The following is a 17500-nucleotide window of genomic DNA, read 5'->3' on the forward strand; positions in this document are numbered from 1 at the left end:
GTTGGTGACTCCATGGTGTTTAGCATTTTTTTTTTCTCTCGCTGAAAGTGTCTCTGTCTTATGAAGGAATTACGTTAGAAAAAAAAAAATATGTTCTAGAGTTTACCTTGGATATGCTGCAATACTCAACGTACACTACGCTTTACCAGACAGGCCAGGATGCCCTAAAAGTGTCCAAATTTTGTGAGAGAGTAAGACCAAGAAAAGCAAGTTAGTTCTAGAACTGGGAATGTGACGAAAGCTCTCAAGGTACACAGAACTTCACCACACGAGCCAATATGCCTGAAAGTGTCCAGATCGTGTGAAGGAGTAAAATCAGGAATAGTAAGTTAAATTCTAGTGTGTCCTTAGGGCCATTTTCTGAAACACCTCTGCGTCACACCTCCATTACTTTCAAAAGGATCTAATTGAAGTTATACGGTTTTCTAAGGATGTTTATGAGGTACTGGTGGCAGATTAACAAGATTTCTACATTATGAACAGGAGAATCACTCTTTTAAAACTCGGCTAATCATCTCCGTGGCCTGTGAAAATAGTCAAGATGAGAGAGCAAAACGTTTCTGAAGACAGGCCCTAGGTTTGTGACGCGAGACTCAGGTTGAAGGTACACATCACGTTACCAGACGAGCTCTACTGCAGATTATTGAGGCTTAGGTGCACGGAGTCTTGTCTGCTTTGAATGCCCCACTACTAGATAATGCACTCTATTCTGTAGGTTAGGAAGTAAAAGGTTCCATTGTGTGTGTGAGTGTGTGTGTGTGTGTGTGTGTGTGTGTGTGTGTGTGTGTGTGTGTGTGTGTGTGTGTGTGTGTGTGTGTGTGTGTGTGTGTTTTCCAGGACTTTTCACATATATAAGTTTTGTGTGTTTTTAAATTTTCCGTCACTAGATAATCAATATTTGTTTTTTTAGGAAGGATGGAATGGTACAATGAATAGCGCTTTGTATTTTGAGATATGTTATTATTATTATTATCATTATTATTATTATTATCATCATTATTATTGTTGTTGTTGTTGTTGACGTTATTGCTATTATATTTTTCTTTATTGTCTTACCTTTATTTATTTCTTATTACTTTACAATACTTTTTACTTATTTATTATCCATTTTTTAGTGTTATTTTATTAGCATTATTCTTTTCTCCCCCCTCCAGACCTGATGTGGTCACCGAGGCGTGTTGGGAGTCGCTGGAGGAGAGGAGGGAGGAGTGGCGCGGCAGCAGCAGTACCAACACGTTCCCCAGTGAGTTATGTTGCTTTTTTGACGGGGAGCGAGATTTGCATGTTATCGTGGCACTTGTCGTGGTATGGCCTTCGTCTTTGTCCCCTGCCTGCTTCGTCCTCTTCCTGTTTTCTCTCTCTTTTTTCTTTCTGTTTTCTTTCTGTTTTCTTTCTGTTTTCTTCTTGTTGTTCTTGTTCTTTTTCTTCTTGTTCTTATTCTTATTCTTGTCCTCCTCCTCCTCCTCCTCCTTCTTCTTCTTCTTTTCTTCTTTTTCTTCATCTTCATCATCTTCTTGCTTCCCCATCTTCTTTAATTTCATCATCATCATCATCATCACCATCACTATCACCATCATCATCATCATCATCATCACCATCATCAGACACACTCATCGTTGCCTATTTCTGGGAGACAAAAGCACGCCATCTTTCTCTCCTGGCCTTGGTCTTGCCGGGTGGACAGGAGGAGGAGGAAGAGGAGGAGAAGGAGGAGGTGGAGTGTGGATGCCTCTCAGCCTTCACCATTACTCAGGGCAGAGGGAAGGCAATCTTGTGTTAATATATGCCACGAAGAATATACGCGAGATTACGCAGGAATGTTGAGGCATGCAGAGGATAAGATCATGAGCACGTCAGGGAAAAGAAAACATTAAACAAAAAGGAGGTCGTGATTAGGGATCTTGGGCTCGAATATACACTTGTCAGCAACAAATTTTCCGAGTTCACCCTTGAATATCCTCCGTGAAACAGACATTACTTGATTCCTTGTCACCTGTAATCACCGGGGCAGCCAGCAGACAGCGGCGGAGGGAGCACGGGCCGCGTCTTTTGTTTACGTCGCTTGCAAAGTTTTATCAACGCCCCGCCTCATTACCGCCATCTAGTGGGTCCATTTACAAACATCAAGGCCTCGACAGCTCCCATATTTCCCATGAAAGTGTGCGTTTGCATCCCATTCTAGATCTATGCAGCTTGAAATGGAAGATGGATTGCAATGAAGAATACACTTGGCAACGCGTCGTGGTCAAGGGAAGGTGGATAATATTAGCATCCATTTTCTCTGATCGTCGGACGTGCCTGGTGGGGCTCGGCGCGTCTCGGGTCTCGGGTGGGAAAGCGGCGGGATTACGGCGGAGTAAACAAACCACAGGACTGACTTAGGCCGACCGCGCTCCTCACTCCCTGTCACTTTGCTGGATTGACGAGAGGACCATCGGGGGCAGGTATAATCAGGTTTATATACCCACGTAAGGTGTGTGTGGGCAGCGGCGGATGTGTTGTATGTACAGTGAGGTAGAGGCAAGCACTGATCTGGTAAGAGGATTATGGGTGAATGGAGTGTGTTGAGCCATATCATTAGTACAGACGCCCTGGACATAGATACCTGGAGCACACAGGCAGGATAAACACAAGGACACGGGGAGTAGGGACGGTAGGTAGAGGTGAGACTGCTACTGAAGCTACTGTGTATATTCATCTTTACTTCATTTATCCGTTTTCATCTGTGAGGGGGGAGGGGGGGAATGGATAGGTACGAAAATGGCAGAAAAAAGTGAATTTCTACTCCTCCCAAGAAAGTTCAGTTGAAAAAATCATCTTACTGAGAAACAAAGTACTTATTCCTTTCAAGTATTACTCCCTCCTTCGTCCTTCTGTTTTCATATGAGGGGGGCGGGGCTGGTCAGGTACGAAAATGACAGAAGAAAAAAAATCTGCTCCCCTCCAAGAAAGTTTAGTAGAAGACAAGTTATCTTATCGAGAAACAAAATACCCATTCCTTTCATGTATAACTCCTTCCCTCGTCACCATCGTCACTTATGACCAGTGACGAGGATTTTTTGTAACAATGGAGTCAGAGATAATACGATAAACTCATAAACCTCACAATGGAACAAAGGTTAGGGAGAGAGAGAGAGAGAGAGAGAGAGAGAGAGAGAGAGAGAGAGAGAGAGAGAGAGAGAGAGAGAGAGAGAGAGAGAGAGAGGTTATGGGTGACTGTATAGGCCGTGCCCCAAATGGGATTGAAGGGGGATAATAGGACAAAATACCAGTCACTAACCACCACCACCGCCACCACCACCACCACCACCACTACCACCACCACCACCGCCGCCAATTGGACTTCTGGTTGTATTTCTTCGGTATCTTCGTCGCCATTACGTGCAGGAAAGTGTGGCCACGAGACTACTTTGCTCTTAACGCGTCTTGTCATGATGTGTACGTTGCATTATGTTTAAGAGAATTACCAGAGAGAGAGAGAGAGAGAGAGAGAGAGAGAGAGAGAGAGAGAGAGAGAGAGGAATAAGTTAAGCTCGTAATGTCCCTTTTTTTCTATCTAATTATCATATTTTCTTTAGATTTATGGATAATGTTTGTACACACCAATTCCTCTGTGTGTGTGTGTATGTGTGTGTGTGTGGGCGCGCTCGCATTTAGGGAGAGGCAGTGTTTTTATATATACAGTATGCATGCGTGAGTTATGCGGGAACAAGCAGACATGAACCAATTAACGATGTCTGGCCCCGAGTCGTCAGCTGGCTAAATATTCTCATGCGATGACTTTACTTGTTCACCACACAATTAACCAAAGACGGCTTACAAAAAAAGAAAAAAAAAAAGAACCAAGTAATTTCCTGCAACATTAGCAACTACAACAGACTTGGAATGTAAATAATGTAGTTTTTCTAGTCTTTCTTTCTTTTTTTTTTTTATTGTTAGACTTGTGTTTTTTTCTTCAAATATTATTCTCCTCTGTACTTTATCCATCTCTCCTTTCCTATTGTCTCCCGGTCGTCTTCTATCTCCTCGTTTTGTTTAATTTTCTCTTTTATCATTCCTTTATCTTCCTTTTCTTCTTCCTACTTCCAACTACAGCATTTCTTTTCATACCAGTTTAGTTGAGTAATGATATTTTCTCTGTCAATGTGATTTTTTTGGTCCGTTTCTCTGGTGTAAATTGGTTGAGAGAGAGAGAGAGAGAGAGAGAGAGAGAGAGAGAGAGAGAGAGAGAGAGAGAGAGAGAGAGAGAGAGAGAGCACTGCTTAGTATTATTATTAGTTACCTCTGCCGCATATTTTCTTTGGCTGTTGCTGACACGTCGTTTCGGTATTCAGAGTTTGATCACACACACACACACACACACACACACACACACACACACACACACACACACACACACACACACACACACACACACACACACACACACACACCTGCCACCTCAATACCAGCACCACCACCACTCTCCCCTCCCTCTCCCTGACAGCCTGATGGTGCCAGATCAGCCGCAGGACTAAAAGAGATATAAATTCATTATTGCATTGTATTAAACCACAGCTGACGAACTGGATGTCACACTACACAATTACCGGTTACCTTACTTGATAGCCACAAAAACTGGTTGGTGATATGGAAGATAAGAAGCATGATTTATTGGTAATGAATAGCCGCGAGGAGAGGCGGAGAGGAAAGAAGAGGGCGATGAGGACGGGACGCTACGTACAGTGTGCCGTGCTAAGAGCTCTGATTCAGGAGAGGAAGAATTGGAATTTATTTATTGCATAATCATGGTTGCAGAATGAATAAGACCGAGGCTTTCTGACAGGGAGGGGGGTATGTGTCAGCTCAGCGTCTTAGTGGTTTAACCTGAAGGAAAAAACTCCAGTATTTTATTATCTCAAGTTACATTTCGTTCACGTCCCTGCTTCCATGCGATTGTGCTGTTATCAAGAAAATAACTTTGTATTGAATTGCTAAGGCTCTTTTCTATCCTATCCTGCTCTATGAAGTCCTTTGTGCTGAACAGTATATGGTAGGGTTGAGTGTTTCATAATGTGGCACTGTATCGCTTTTTATGTTAAGAGAATGAAAGAGTGTGAGGATGAAAGATACGGGAAACTTCATGATTACTTCGCTCTCTCATTTTTCTAGTTTTATTCAGCAAAGGGAACCACTGCTATTGCTATCAGTACCCCATCAGTATAACCACAGTTACTATTACCACCATGATCACCACCACCACCACCACCACTACTACTACTACTACTACTACTATTACCATGACTTTTACTATAACTACGACTACCACTACTACATCACCACCACCACTACCTCTTATAGCACTACATACAACTAAAACTAATATCGTTTGTTTTAGAGTCTCCTTCGACATTCAACAGGTCCACCTCTGGCCATGACCATCACTGCACACCACCCATCACCTCCATCACCACCCATCACTCCCAGTACGCCTATCACCATCATACATTCCCCACCACCACCGTCACTCTCGTCACCGTCCGCCGCTGCCCACGAGGCGACGCACGGGGCTCGCCACTTACTAAAGATAGGCATGAGACCATATTTTTGTGTTTGTTTAGTGGACTGGCGAGCGAAACGGGGGTCCGGTTGTGGTGGTGGTGGTGGTGGTGGTGGTGGTGGGTAGTAGTAGTAGTAGTAGTAGTAGTAGTAGTAGTAGTAACAGCAGCAGCAGTAGTAGTAGTAGCAGAAGAAAAAAAAAAGAACATGATGATGATGATGATGATGATGGAGAATAATGATAACAATAGAAATAAGCAATAATAATAATAATAATAAAAATAATATTAATAATAATAATAATAATAATAATAATAATAATAATAATAATAATAATAATAATAATAATAACAAAACAACAACAACAACAACAACAACAACAACAGCAGCAACAACAACAATAAGTAAATAGTATATAAAGAAATGAGAGAGAGAGAGAGAGAGAGAGAGAGAGAGAGAGAGAGAGAGAGAGAGAGAGAGAGAGAGAGAGAGAGAGGATATATATCAGCATGTTAAGAGCGTTTTCCAGCCGTCTTATTAGCTCACAGTAACTGTAACTCAAGATCTGTTGTCAGGACATATCACGCTTCTTCTCTGCGTGGCGGGGCGCTGGGCCGGGGAGGAGGAGGAGGAGGAGGAGGAGGAGGAGGAGGAGGAGGAGGAGGAGGAGCGCGAGGCATTTTGTGGGGACGTTGCGGAAGACTGTCCCCATGTCTAGAGTGGGAAAGGGTGTGTATGAGGAGAGAACGTGAGAATGTGTAAGGGTGTTTGTCTATACGAGAGACATAGTGGATGTTACGATGTTAATTGTAAGCATTGAGAGAGAGAAGCACGTGAAGAGAAATGCCTGCAATGTCTTTATATATGGAGAGGGAAGGATATGCTAACGTACTTGTATTCTGTATGCTTGAAGAGTGAGAGATGTGTAAGTGAGAGTATGTTAGTGTGAATGAGAAGAAGAGGGTGGTTTAGGGTGCTTGCAGGTATGGAGGGTGAAGGTTATGCGTGGCTGTGTGTGTGAGGGTGTGCAAAGATGTCTCTGTATGTATGTACGTATGAAGAAGGCAGGATTTGTTAGGATATTTTGTACCCATGGAAGAAGGAGGCTGTGTGCGTGTGTCTGTCTGTATAATAGTGTGGAAAATGATCTGTATACGTGCAAGGTGGAGGATATAATGTGACTGTCTATATAAGGAAGTGCAAGGCTACCTATATACACAGAAGGTGGAGAGTGTGTATAGGAATATGTATAAAGATGTTGAATATTGTTTGTATGTATGAATAAAGGGGAATGTGCAAGATAGAGGCTAGAAAACTGTATATAACTAAATACATATAAGAACAAAGAATATGCATAAATATCAGGAATAATGTATAAGACTCCCTGTATCCGCAGTGAAGTAAGATGTATACAAGTCAGTTAATGAGGAGTGTGGTGTGGTAGGTGGCGTGCGTAACGAGTTAGGTGTGACGGTCATAACTGCTTGTAAACATATCGAGGTGGGCTGCAGCAAGCGGGCAGGGCTCAGGAGGACTTATCTCAGCAGGGAGGAAGTGTCCGTGTGTCTCTGATGTGGCGCGACGACCAGGATATTCGATAATTAAAATAAAAACGCTAAGAGAATGCGTGGTAATGTGTGATAATCCTCTTTTGGGGTAAATTAATATATCATTGGTAGGGTACGATTCGGCCCAGGATACAGGTTTACTGAAGTACGACTCGTCTCTGGGTACGAGGTTGATCGAGGGTACGTGCTTGACGGTACGTGAAAGCCGCCTTACCCTAATGGTGATCGGGGGAGACTGAGAGGAAGGTGATTAAATCTTTACCTGCACACGGCTACCCGCCTCTCTCCGCCACACCTCCCTGCCCCGACCCTGCCGCAGCCCCTCCTACTTTTGTCCCCATCTCCCTCCACTGCATCCCCTCTTCCAGAACACTGTCTCCCCTCTCATTTCTGTCCACAGCACTGTATCACCCCATATAACTTCAGTCTCCTAAACCTCCCCACAATACTGTATCGTCCCCTTCCTACTTCTGTTCTCGCCTCCCTCAACACTATGATCCTCTCCCTCTCCTCATCGCGAACACTGCCACCCTATGCTCTCCTCCAGAACACTGCATCACCCTCTCCCCTTCGTTTACAACACTATCATCTACACTTCTCCCACAACACCATCGCAACACAATGCTTCTCTTCCCCTCTTCCCTGCCGTCACTGTCAACACACATCACAGTCCCCCTTCCCTGTCGCTGTTCTTTGTTACATTATCCTCTTATTACTCGTATCTCGCAAATATCATAATTCACTTATCTGTTTCTTTCTCTTTTATACTGCAGTTCATTTTTTTCATCAATGATTATGTAGGTATTGTAAATCGTAGAGCCTAGTGAGGGTCTGATTTCTTGCTGTTCTTAAGATCCATTTTAAAAAGATCCACTCTCCAGCTTCTGCCTTCTTGCACACAGCACCCTGCCTCATCTCACCTCTTCTCTTCTCTCACTATCTCTGCTTCTCTCACCTCTCATCCTTCATCTTCAGCACTCCGCCCCAACACCCTGCCAGCTCACCACGCTCTCCCTCTCGCTTCTTAGAGCACCCTGTCTCACCTCACCTCTTCCATTCTCCCTGTCTCCTTCATCTCTCATCCATTACCAACACGGACCCTTAACACCCTGCCACCTAAACACGCTCTTCCTTCCTTCTCCTCAGAACACTTTACTTCACCTCACCTCATCTCTCTCAACTCTCTATCTCCCTGTAGTCTTCACTTCTCATCCCTCAGGAACACTTCACCGTAACACTCTGCAACTTCATCTTGCTCTCACTCTCTCACCTGTCTCACTTCACTTCATCTCTCTTCTTATTTTCCTTGCCTCTTTCACTCATCTTTCAACGCAACACTCTCCACTTTGCTCTGCCTCTCTCTTCTTACCCTCTCAGTTCACCTCATCTCTCACTCTCCCTGCTTCTCTCACCCCTCATCCTTCGAGAACACTTCACCGTAACACCTTGCCACTCTACCACTCACTCCTCCAGCTACCCGCCTCCCTCAGAGCACCCGATCAGACGGCTGCAAGTCCCACAACACAGGTGAGCTCCAGTGTGTATTATACGAGGCGTGCTGGGTCAGCTCGCCGCCCGGGGAGGAACCGCAGGCAGACCAAGCGTGGTAATCGGGCATTTTGTTCCATGATGAAGCTTTCTCCCACCTCGGTTATGCTCCCCGACCAGATCTTGAATCACTGGATGCTAAAGGTAGTTTTTCATCTTTTAATTATGAAGCAAGGTACTACATATCAGCTTTATAGCGGACTGAATTGTTAGTCCATTTGAATGCCATCACGGAAACCACAATTAAGTGATTATCTTTTATTTTTCTCTATTGCTTTTTTTTCTTTTTTTCTCGGTGAATCAACCAATTAGCAAGTGAAATTCTTCCGACGTATAGATTATCGCTCCTCCAACATTTTATCGGTGGAAATACAAAGACTTTAATTAGATATATGATTGTATTCGTGCGATTGTTATTGAACGCTTGATATTCTGGGTGTTAGCTGTGCCCCTAGTGCCACACTCTTGCCACGTGATACATCAAGAATGTTAACGCCTCGCCCGGTGGTGTCGAAGGAGATACAGAAGATACAGCTGGAGAGAATGAACGGGTGCAGACACATTAAGAGAAGGGAGGAGCAGTGTATGTGGAGATGAAGGATGGATCTCAACGTGGAGGAAAGTACGAGGCGAGGCGGAGTGAAGGTGAAGCGGACGGACTGCGTAAGAGAGAGAGAGAGAGAGAGAGAGAGAGAGAGAGAGAGAGAGAGAGAGAGAGAGAGAGAGAGAGAGAGAGAGTCTGAGTGGAGAAAAGATAGAAGACAGAACCCCGTGGAGAAGACTAGTGGGGATCAGAGACGAGATGTGAACACGGAAAAAAACTGCAGAAGAAGAAGAGGAAGAAGAAGAGGAAAAAAAGAGAAGTATAAGAAGAAAGAAAAGAGGAGGAAGCGGAGGAGGATGAGCAAAAGAACAACAACAAAGAGAAAAACAACAACAACAACAACAAAGAGAACAACAACAACAACAACAACAACAACAACAACAACAACAACAACAACAACAACAACAAAGAAGCCAGCAACACACCTCCCAGCACTACTAAAATCAATCTATTCTCCGCCATTTACAGACATCCTTGAAATTTCTCTACCTAACTAAAGAGACCCATGCCATGTTTTCCCCTCTCCCACCCCCGCCCATCCTTAGTGCTGCCCCGCCATTGATCCCGTCACGCAGGGCGGCACAGGAGGGGCACTGGGGATTGGACTGGTGCGGGGCTGCGTCGGCGGCTCTTCCCTCTCTCTCCCTGTGTTAAGAAGACCACAGAATTACCTAACCTCTGAGCGTTCCTGGGGAGTTCGAGACCAAGGCAATGATGTATGAGCCTATCACGACCTGCGCCGAACCCTCCCCACGAACCGCCGCGATGTAAACAGGCAGCAAATACGAACAAATTCAGCCGTTTTGTCACGCCGGCTGACCTCGCTGAGCCCTCTCTTCCACACGGCTGACCTCCTGACGGATGCCTTTATGGGCGTGGGCAGAGGGTAAGGTTTGGGAACGAGGCGAGGAAAGGAAGAGAGGGAGGCGAGACGGACTGGCCAGGTTACGCTGTGAGAGGGCCAGGAGGGAGCAATTGGGGTGGAGGGTGAATGGTACGGGGAAGGTGAGTGAGCAGGGGAGTGGATTGGAAGGGAGGAAGGGAGAGGAGACAAGGGGCAAAGGATGGAGAGAAGGAAGGTAAAAAGAAAGAAGAAAAAATCAGGGAGGGGAAGAAAAAAAAAAAAGATAAAAAGAAATAGGTGAGAAAAAAGGGAGAGAAAAAAAGAGAAAGCAGTGGGAAGCAAGAGAGGTTCAAAATGTGGAGAGAGAGAGAGAGAGAGAGAGAGAGAGAGAGAGAGAGAGAGAGAGAGAGAGAGAGAGAGAGAGAGAGAGAGAGAGAGGGTAAAACAAAACCTATCAGATTACCACCACAGATACAAATCGTAATGAAACCGAGAGGAGAAAGCCAAGAAAATTCTCCAAACGCTACAAATTTTTCTTCCCCGCATTGGACAAGAATTTTTAATAATGTTTTGTTCCTTTTGTGCTACATTTTTCTTTTGCGTTTTCTATTTGAGCGAAGAATTCAGAAGGATGGCACAACTGCACACACACACACACACACACACACACACACACACACACACACACACACACACACACACACACACACACACACACACACACACACACACACACACACACACACACACACACACACAGTAGCGCATGTAGAGAGATCCTCACAGAAAGACGTACATAACGACAGCCCAACTCACTCATACAAACGGACATTGGCAGACAGACAGACAGGCAGCCACACAGACACACAAACTGGCCAGGTAGAATCAATTAGTTCAGGTGCACTGCCTTGGTCCTCTATTGTGAAAGGGAGGGAGGGGGGAAAGGCGGAGGGGAGTGGGAGTGGGGAGGGGGCGGAGGAGGAGGGGGAATGGAAGGGGAAGGGACAAACAAGAAGGAAAAAGAGAAACGTTAAAGAAAGAATGAACGGAAGGGAGGGAACAGATATGAAAGAAGGAAAAGTACGGGGAAGGATCAGAGAGAGAGAGAGAGAGAGAGAGAGAGAGAGAGAGAGAGAGAGAGAGAGAGAGAGAGAGAGAGAGAGAGAGAGAGAGACTGGCATTACCATATACGTACGCACCACGCATACCTCATCATCTTCCCTCAAGGTAGCTAATGTTAATGTTCACACGTCACTGGGTATCCTACGCCAGCACCACAACAGAGGAAACTTCCCGCTGCTTGTTATAACTCATTACACACCAAATTACACCTGGAGTCTCATTAACCGGTATCATAAAATCGTTAACAAAGGAAATGTAGAATGTCGTTGGATTTATCGGCGAGAAAGCGTTATTTTAGTACCTGCCGGGCGGAAAATGGGGCCGGGGAAGAATAATTTCGTTGCTCCAGTAGTGACAAATGTTGTGAAGGTTGTCAAGGTATTAGTAACATAATGCAATTCAATGTTTGTTCGGGGGAAATGTATCTTGTTTTGCGATCATTTTTTTATTGTATAATTTATGGCATAACGAACTAATCTTCCAGGTGTTGTCTCTAATTTCCTCTGGTTTGGCAGTATTGGTAATGAGGCGAGGCGACCGGAGCTCCGTCTATCGCAACTGTGGCTGAGCCTAACTAAAGCATTATAATGGTCGCATTGGCATTATTGCTTACGTTTTTTGTTTGTAAAAGGACAAGTTATGAATACTAACTCCAGCATCAAAATGGCCTTGCTTGCTGCTTCATTGCACTCCTGTTGCCGCTACTGCAAAAAAAAAAAAAAAAAAAAAAAAAGGAGTGAAGGTTGTCGGTTATTGTGACGTGTGGGTCCTGGCTACTGTTTAATTTCTCCCCGCACACCTCATTCCTGGACTCACTTCTGCTCTTAGTTCAGGGAGCATTTTCAATTGAATATATTAGTACAGTGAAATTCATGACATCATTACCATTGTCAGCTCACTGGAATTATTATTGAAAGATTAAAGTTTCCCTTGGCTGAATCCATCCTTTCTAGTCTCTATATCAGTAAAAATTATCAAGAAAATTATTTTGTGTGTGGTTTGTGTGAGTCGTAAAGAATATCAGACCAAGAAACTCGGCACTCGACATTTAGTTCAGAGAGAGAGAGAGAGAGAGAGAGAGAGAGAGAGAGAGAGAGAGAGAGAGAGAGAGAGAGAGAGAGAGAGAGAGAGAGAGAGAGAGAGAGAGAGAGAGAGAGGGTGGGGGGAGGGAGGGAAGGAGGGAAAGGTAAAGAAAAAGGATACCCTGGTGTGTGAGGCTGGAAATGAATCTATTTTCCCCTTTGATCTTCATGACATTAAACTCTGGTCAGCTCCTGTCAGCCGGCCACCCCCTACCCCCACCCATTCCCTGTCCTGCCCTGCCAGCCCCTCTGTGTCCCTAGCAGGCGTCCACACCCTCACCGTCCCCCCTTTCTTTTCCCTGTCCATCTCAGCTGCCCCCTCCACGACGGACAAGGGAGAGGTGTCTGAGAGTAGGAGATTTTCTATTTCATCCTTCTTCACCTTTCGTTTCTTCTCTTCATGTCCTTTTTCTTCAGTTTCAGTTTCTGCTTCTCTTCTACGTGTAATTTTTTTCTTCTTTCATCTTTACGTTCTTTTTCCTCCAACTCCTACTCCTCCACCTCTACCTTTACCTCTTCTTCTTTTTTTTCTTCTTCCTCTTCTTCCTCCACCGTATGTTATCTTTTTTTTTCTTCTGTGTCTTTCTTCCTTTTGGAATAGTTTCAATTTTTCTTTTCCATATTGCTGCTGCTGTTGTTGTTGTTGTTGTTGTTGTTGTTGTTGTTGTTGTTCTCCTTCTCCTCCTCCTCCTCCTCCTTCTCCTCCTCCTCCACCTCCTCCTCCTCCACATCGTTCTCCTCCTCCTCCACCTCGTCCTCCTCCTCCTCCTCCTCCCTCAAGTGCTGACGGAAATCCTAAAAGCTTCGTTCATTGACTCGCCCCCAAGACATTTCCTTCATATACTTTTTAGGTTATTACACGTGGAGGAAAGATTCTCTCTCTCTCTCTCTCTCTCTCTCTCTCTCTCTCTCTCTCTCTCTCTCTCTCTCTCTCTCTCTCTCTCTCTCTCTCTCAAAGTGCACTAATTAGGGCCCACCTGTTTCCTGATGAAGGTGTGACAGCAGGTGTTCAGAGAGAGAGAGAGAGAGAGAGAGAGAGAGAGAGAGAGAGAGAGAGAGAGAGAGAGAGAGAGAGAGAGAGAGAGAGAGAGAGAGAGAGAGCATTCCTTTTTAATGTTTTTCATGCTTCATTCATCTCGTCATCTCGTATCTTTTTTTAAATCTTTTTACGTTTTAATTGAATTTTACACTTATTTACTCTCTCTCTCTCTCTCTCTCTCTCTCTCTCTCTCTCTCTCTCTCTCTCTCTCTCTCTCTCTCTCTCTCTCTCTCTCTCTCTCTCTCTCTCTCTCTCTCTCTTACCCAACTTATACTTTAGATACTGTGGCTTATTACAGTCTCATAAGGGCCAACTGATCTCTTCCTCTTCTCCCCCCCTTCTCTTCCTACTCCTCCTCCTTCTCCTCCTCCTCTTCCTCCTTCTCCGTACATGAAACCAGCAGTGGCGTAATTCCGTTTTCTGCACGATCTGGGTCATTGTTCGTCTCCCTCCCCCGCCCTGCCTCTCATCTCCCCGCTCCTCCCTTCCCCCTGACCCTGACCGTGGGGCGTAGCAGACAGCGGCCCACGGCAAGGTATACAGCAGGCACCTGGAGGGTACGCACACCTGGAGGCTTTGGAGCGTGGAGTTATATAGTCTTGTTATATAGTGTGGAGAGAGAGAGAGAGAGAGAGAGAGAGAGAGAGAGAGAGAGAGAGAGAGAGAGAGAGAGAGAGAGAGAGAGAGAGAGAGAGAGAGAGAGAGAGAGAGAGAGAGAGAGAGAGATTAATTTGGGTGTGTTGATTTGTTGAATTTTGAGTTTTTCTTAAAGTAATGAAGTAGAAGTTTAACAGGACCTAATAAATTTACTGAAAAAGAACAAGGTATTGGTTTATGTAGTAAGGTATTGGTTTATGAAGTTTTGGGAACACAGTGAATACGGTTATGAAATCAAGAATAAATACTAGCTATACAAGAGAGAGAGAGAGAGAGAGAGAGAGAGAGAGAGAGAGAGAGAGAGAGAGAGAGAGAGAGAGAGAGAGAGAGAGAGAGGGATAGTACATAGTGAACGAGCCGTGAAATAAGGTAGAAGGAGGATGTTTTGATATGTGAGGAAAGTGTAGCGGGAGAGAAACCACACACCCACGCACTCCGCCGTGAAGGAAAGTGTAATAGAGTTGTGAGGAGGCATACCTGAGGTGCCGTGACGGGTGTGGCAATGTATGAGAAGATTTGCACGAGAGAAACGTTTCCGTGAGGCGTGAAAGAAAGACACATATTGACGTCATGATGGAAAGTTGCTGCGAGTAAACTAGATAATATTGTACAGTAAAAATAAATAAATAGATAAATAAATCATGTATAGAAGTGGTGTTTTGATAATTTTGAGAACACTGTGCGTGAAGGCTGAAAAGGAAATACTGAAAGAAATATGTATTGAAGTTATGGATAGAATAATAATAAAAAAAGAAAAGCACGGTATTATTATTATTATTATTATTATTATTATTATTTATTTTTTTATAGTTAGACTTGTACTATGTCTAATGTTTCCTCTGAATTCCTTTTCTCTACTTTTTCATATATTTTTTCTTCATTTCTTTCGCGTCTACTTTACCTCTTTCGCTCCTACAAGTCTATCTGTGCCATTTCTTCTCTCCTCCTGATAACCTCCTTGGAAAACCTGACAGTTCGTAACCTCTAAATAAATCGGGGAACTTCTTATTGAGGGAAGATGCCAAATACAGTGGAAGCGTGTGCAGAATATTACTCTAATTCTGATCACGATTATACCTTGTTAACATACATAGCACTGAAAACTTAAAGGCTACATACAAAACGAGCGAACAGCAGCAAAACTATTTAGAAGAGTAGTACACAGGTGAATGTTTCTGAGTTATAGAAGATTATAGGAGAGAAATAAGATGTAGGAGTGAGAGGGTTGATGCCGTTGAGGGTACATACATACATAGCAGGCCACCCTGGGAGCTTTCGGCGGTGAGGTAAGGTGAGGTGAGGTGCGGGGTGCTGCGGGGAGGGCGGCGGTGCATCACGGCGACGTATGCAAGATGACATTAAGCTACGCAGGGTTATAATACTGGGCGGGTAACATATGGCATTCAGGGTACGGCGGGGCACTGGCTGGGTTTACTGGTGGTCGAGGCGGGGCACTGGTGGGTACAGCAGGGCACGGGAGGCTGCGGCGGGGCACGGGTGGGTACAGCTGAGCGGTAAGAGGGTAATTAGGCAGCTGCGAGGGAGAGCAGATCACTATCACCTCACCATGATCCTTCAGCTCCCCCTCAGAATGGGAGAGAGGGAGGGACGGAGGGAAGGGAGGAAGGGAGGGACGAAGGAAGGAAGGGAAGGAGGGTGGGAGACAGAAAAGCGAATGGGGCGGAAACCCGAGGGACGGAGAAAAATGAGGGGATGGTGGAAAATATAGAGAGAGAGAGAGAGAGAGAGAGAGAGAGAGAGAGAGAGAGAGAGAGAGAGAGAGAGAGAGAGAGAGAGAGAGAGAGAGAGAGAGAGGGAACAGAGAAAAGAACCATGAAGAAAAGAATAAGAGGAAGAAATAAGAGATACAACCAGGTGAAAGAAAAAAAAGAAGAAAGAAAGGAAAACGAGAGTGTTAGCGGGAAGAGGACGAGAGGACAAGTGGAGGACGACTGGATGGTGACATGACTATAGAGGAGACGAGAGAGAGAGAGAGAGAGAGAGAGAGAGAGAGAGAGAGAGAGAGAGAGAGAGAGAGAGAGAGAGAGAGAGAGAGAGAGAGAGAGAGAGAGAGAGAGAGAGAGAGAAGGAGGCAGATGTGGGGTGGCAGGACGTGAGGGAATTTGTGGTGATGGAGCGGAAACTTGGAGGGTCATGTCAGAGAGAGAGAGAGAGAGAGAGAGAGAGAGAGAGAGAGAGAGAGAGAGAGAGAGAGAGAGAGAGAGAGAGAGAGTGGAGAGGAAGGAAGGATTGCAATAGTAGGAAAATAACTCTCTCTCTCTCTCTCTCTCTCTCTCTCTCTCTCTCTCTCTCTCTCTCTCTCTCTCTCTCTCTCTCTCTCTCTCTCTCTCTCTCTCTCTCTCTCTCTCTGTGTGTGTGTGTGTGTGTGTGTGTGTGTGTGTGTGTGTGTGTGTGTGTGTGTGTGTGTGTGCGTAGACTTAAGTAACAACAATAACAAACGATAGAAACAAATAATAACGGTAAGAGAGAGAGAGAGAGAGAGAGAGAGAGAGAGAGAGAGAGAGAGAGAGAGAGAGAGAGAGAGAGAGAGAGAGAGAGAGAGAGAGGATAATGATGCAGTGAAAAGAAAAAAGAGAGTAAAAGAGGAAGGAAGCAAGAGAGGAAGTTATAAACAAAAAGAAAATAAAGAAAACTAAGCCAGGAAGAAGAGAAAATGAAATGGAATTGAAGACGAAAGGAAAAAAAAAGCAAGTGATTAAAAGAAGGAAGGAAGGGAAAGAGGAAGGAAGGAAGGAAGGAAGGAAGGGAGGAAAGTAGGGAGGAAGGCAAACAAGTCTAAAAACCGGAGACTCAAACCAACGTTCCCTGCTGGCTGCTGCAACGGCGTGTAAACAGTAGGAGGTTGAGCAGCAGGAGGAGCAGGAGGAGGAGGAGGAGGGGGAGCGAGGGGGGAGTGAGAGATAGATAGACAGACAGACAGACAGACAAAGAGAGAAGGTTATAATGAATTTTCTTTCGTGTATGCATATGTCAAGCATGCATATATATAATTTGTATGCATGTAGTCTGTCATGTAGTACGTTTGTGTGTGTGTGTGTGTGTGTGTGTGTGTGTGTGTGTGTGTGTGTGTGTGTGTGTGTGTCAAGACGAAGCGCAGACATGAAAGCTTGATTCGGAAAGTTTGTTGTTGTTGAGCTCATACATACGTAACAGTGGTAGTAAAAGTGATGGCTGTGGTGGTGATAGTAGAAGTAGTAGTAAGTAGTGGTAGTAGCAGTAGTAGTAGTAGTAGTAGTAGTAGTAGTAGTAGTAGTAGTAGTAGTAGTAGTAGTAGTAGTAGTAGTAGTAGTTGTTGTTGTTGTTGTTGTTGTTGTTGTTGTTGTTGTTGTTGTAATCATTTTAATCTTGTGTTTTTGTATTTTACTGCTTGTTCATTTTACTGGTTCTTCTTCTTCTTCTTCTTCTCCTTCCTGTTTACCATCTAATTTTCTTTCACTCTCTTCACAATGCATCTTCTTAACACCCACCACCATCACC

The sequence above is a fragment of the Scylla paramamosain genome, chromosome 4 (genome assembly GCF_035594125.1).
Source record: "Scylla paramamosain isolate STU-SP2022 chromosome 4, ASM3559412v1, whole genome shotgun sequence".
NCBI classification, from domain to species: domain Eukaryota; kingdom Metazoa; phylum Arthropoda; class Malacostraca; order Decapoda; family Portunidae; genus Scylla; species Scylla paramamosain.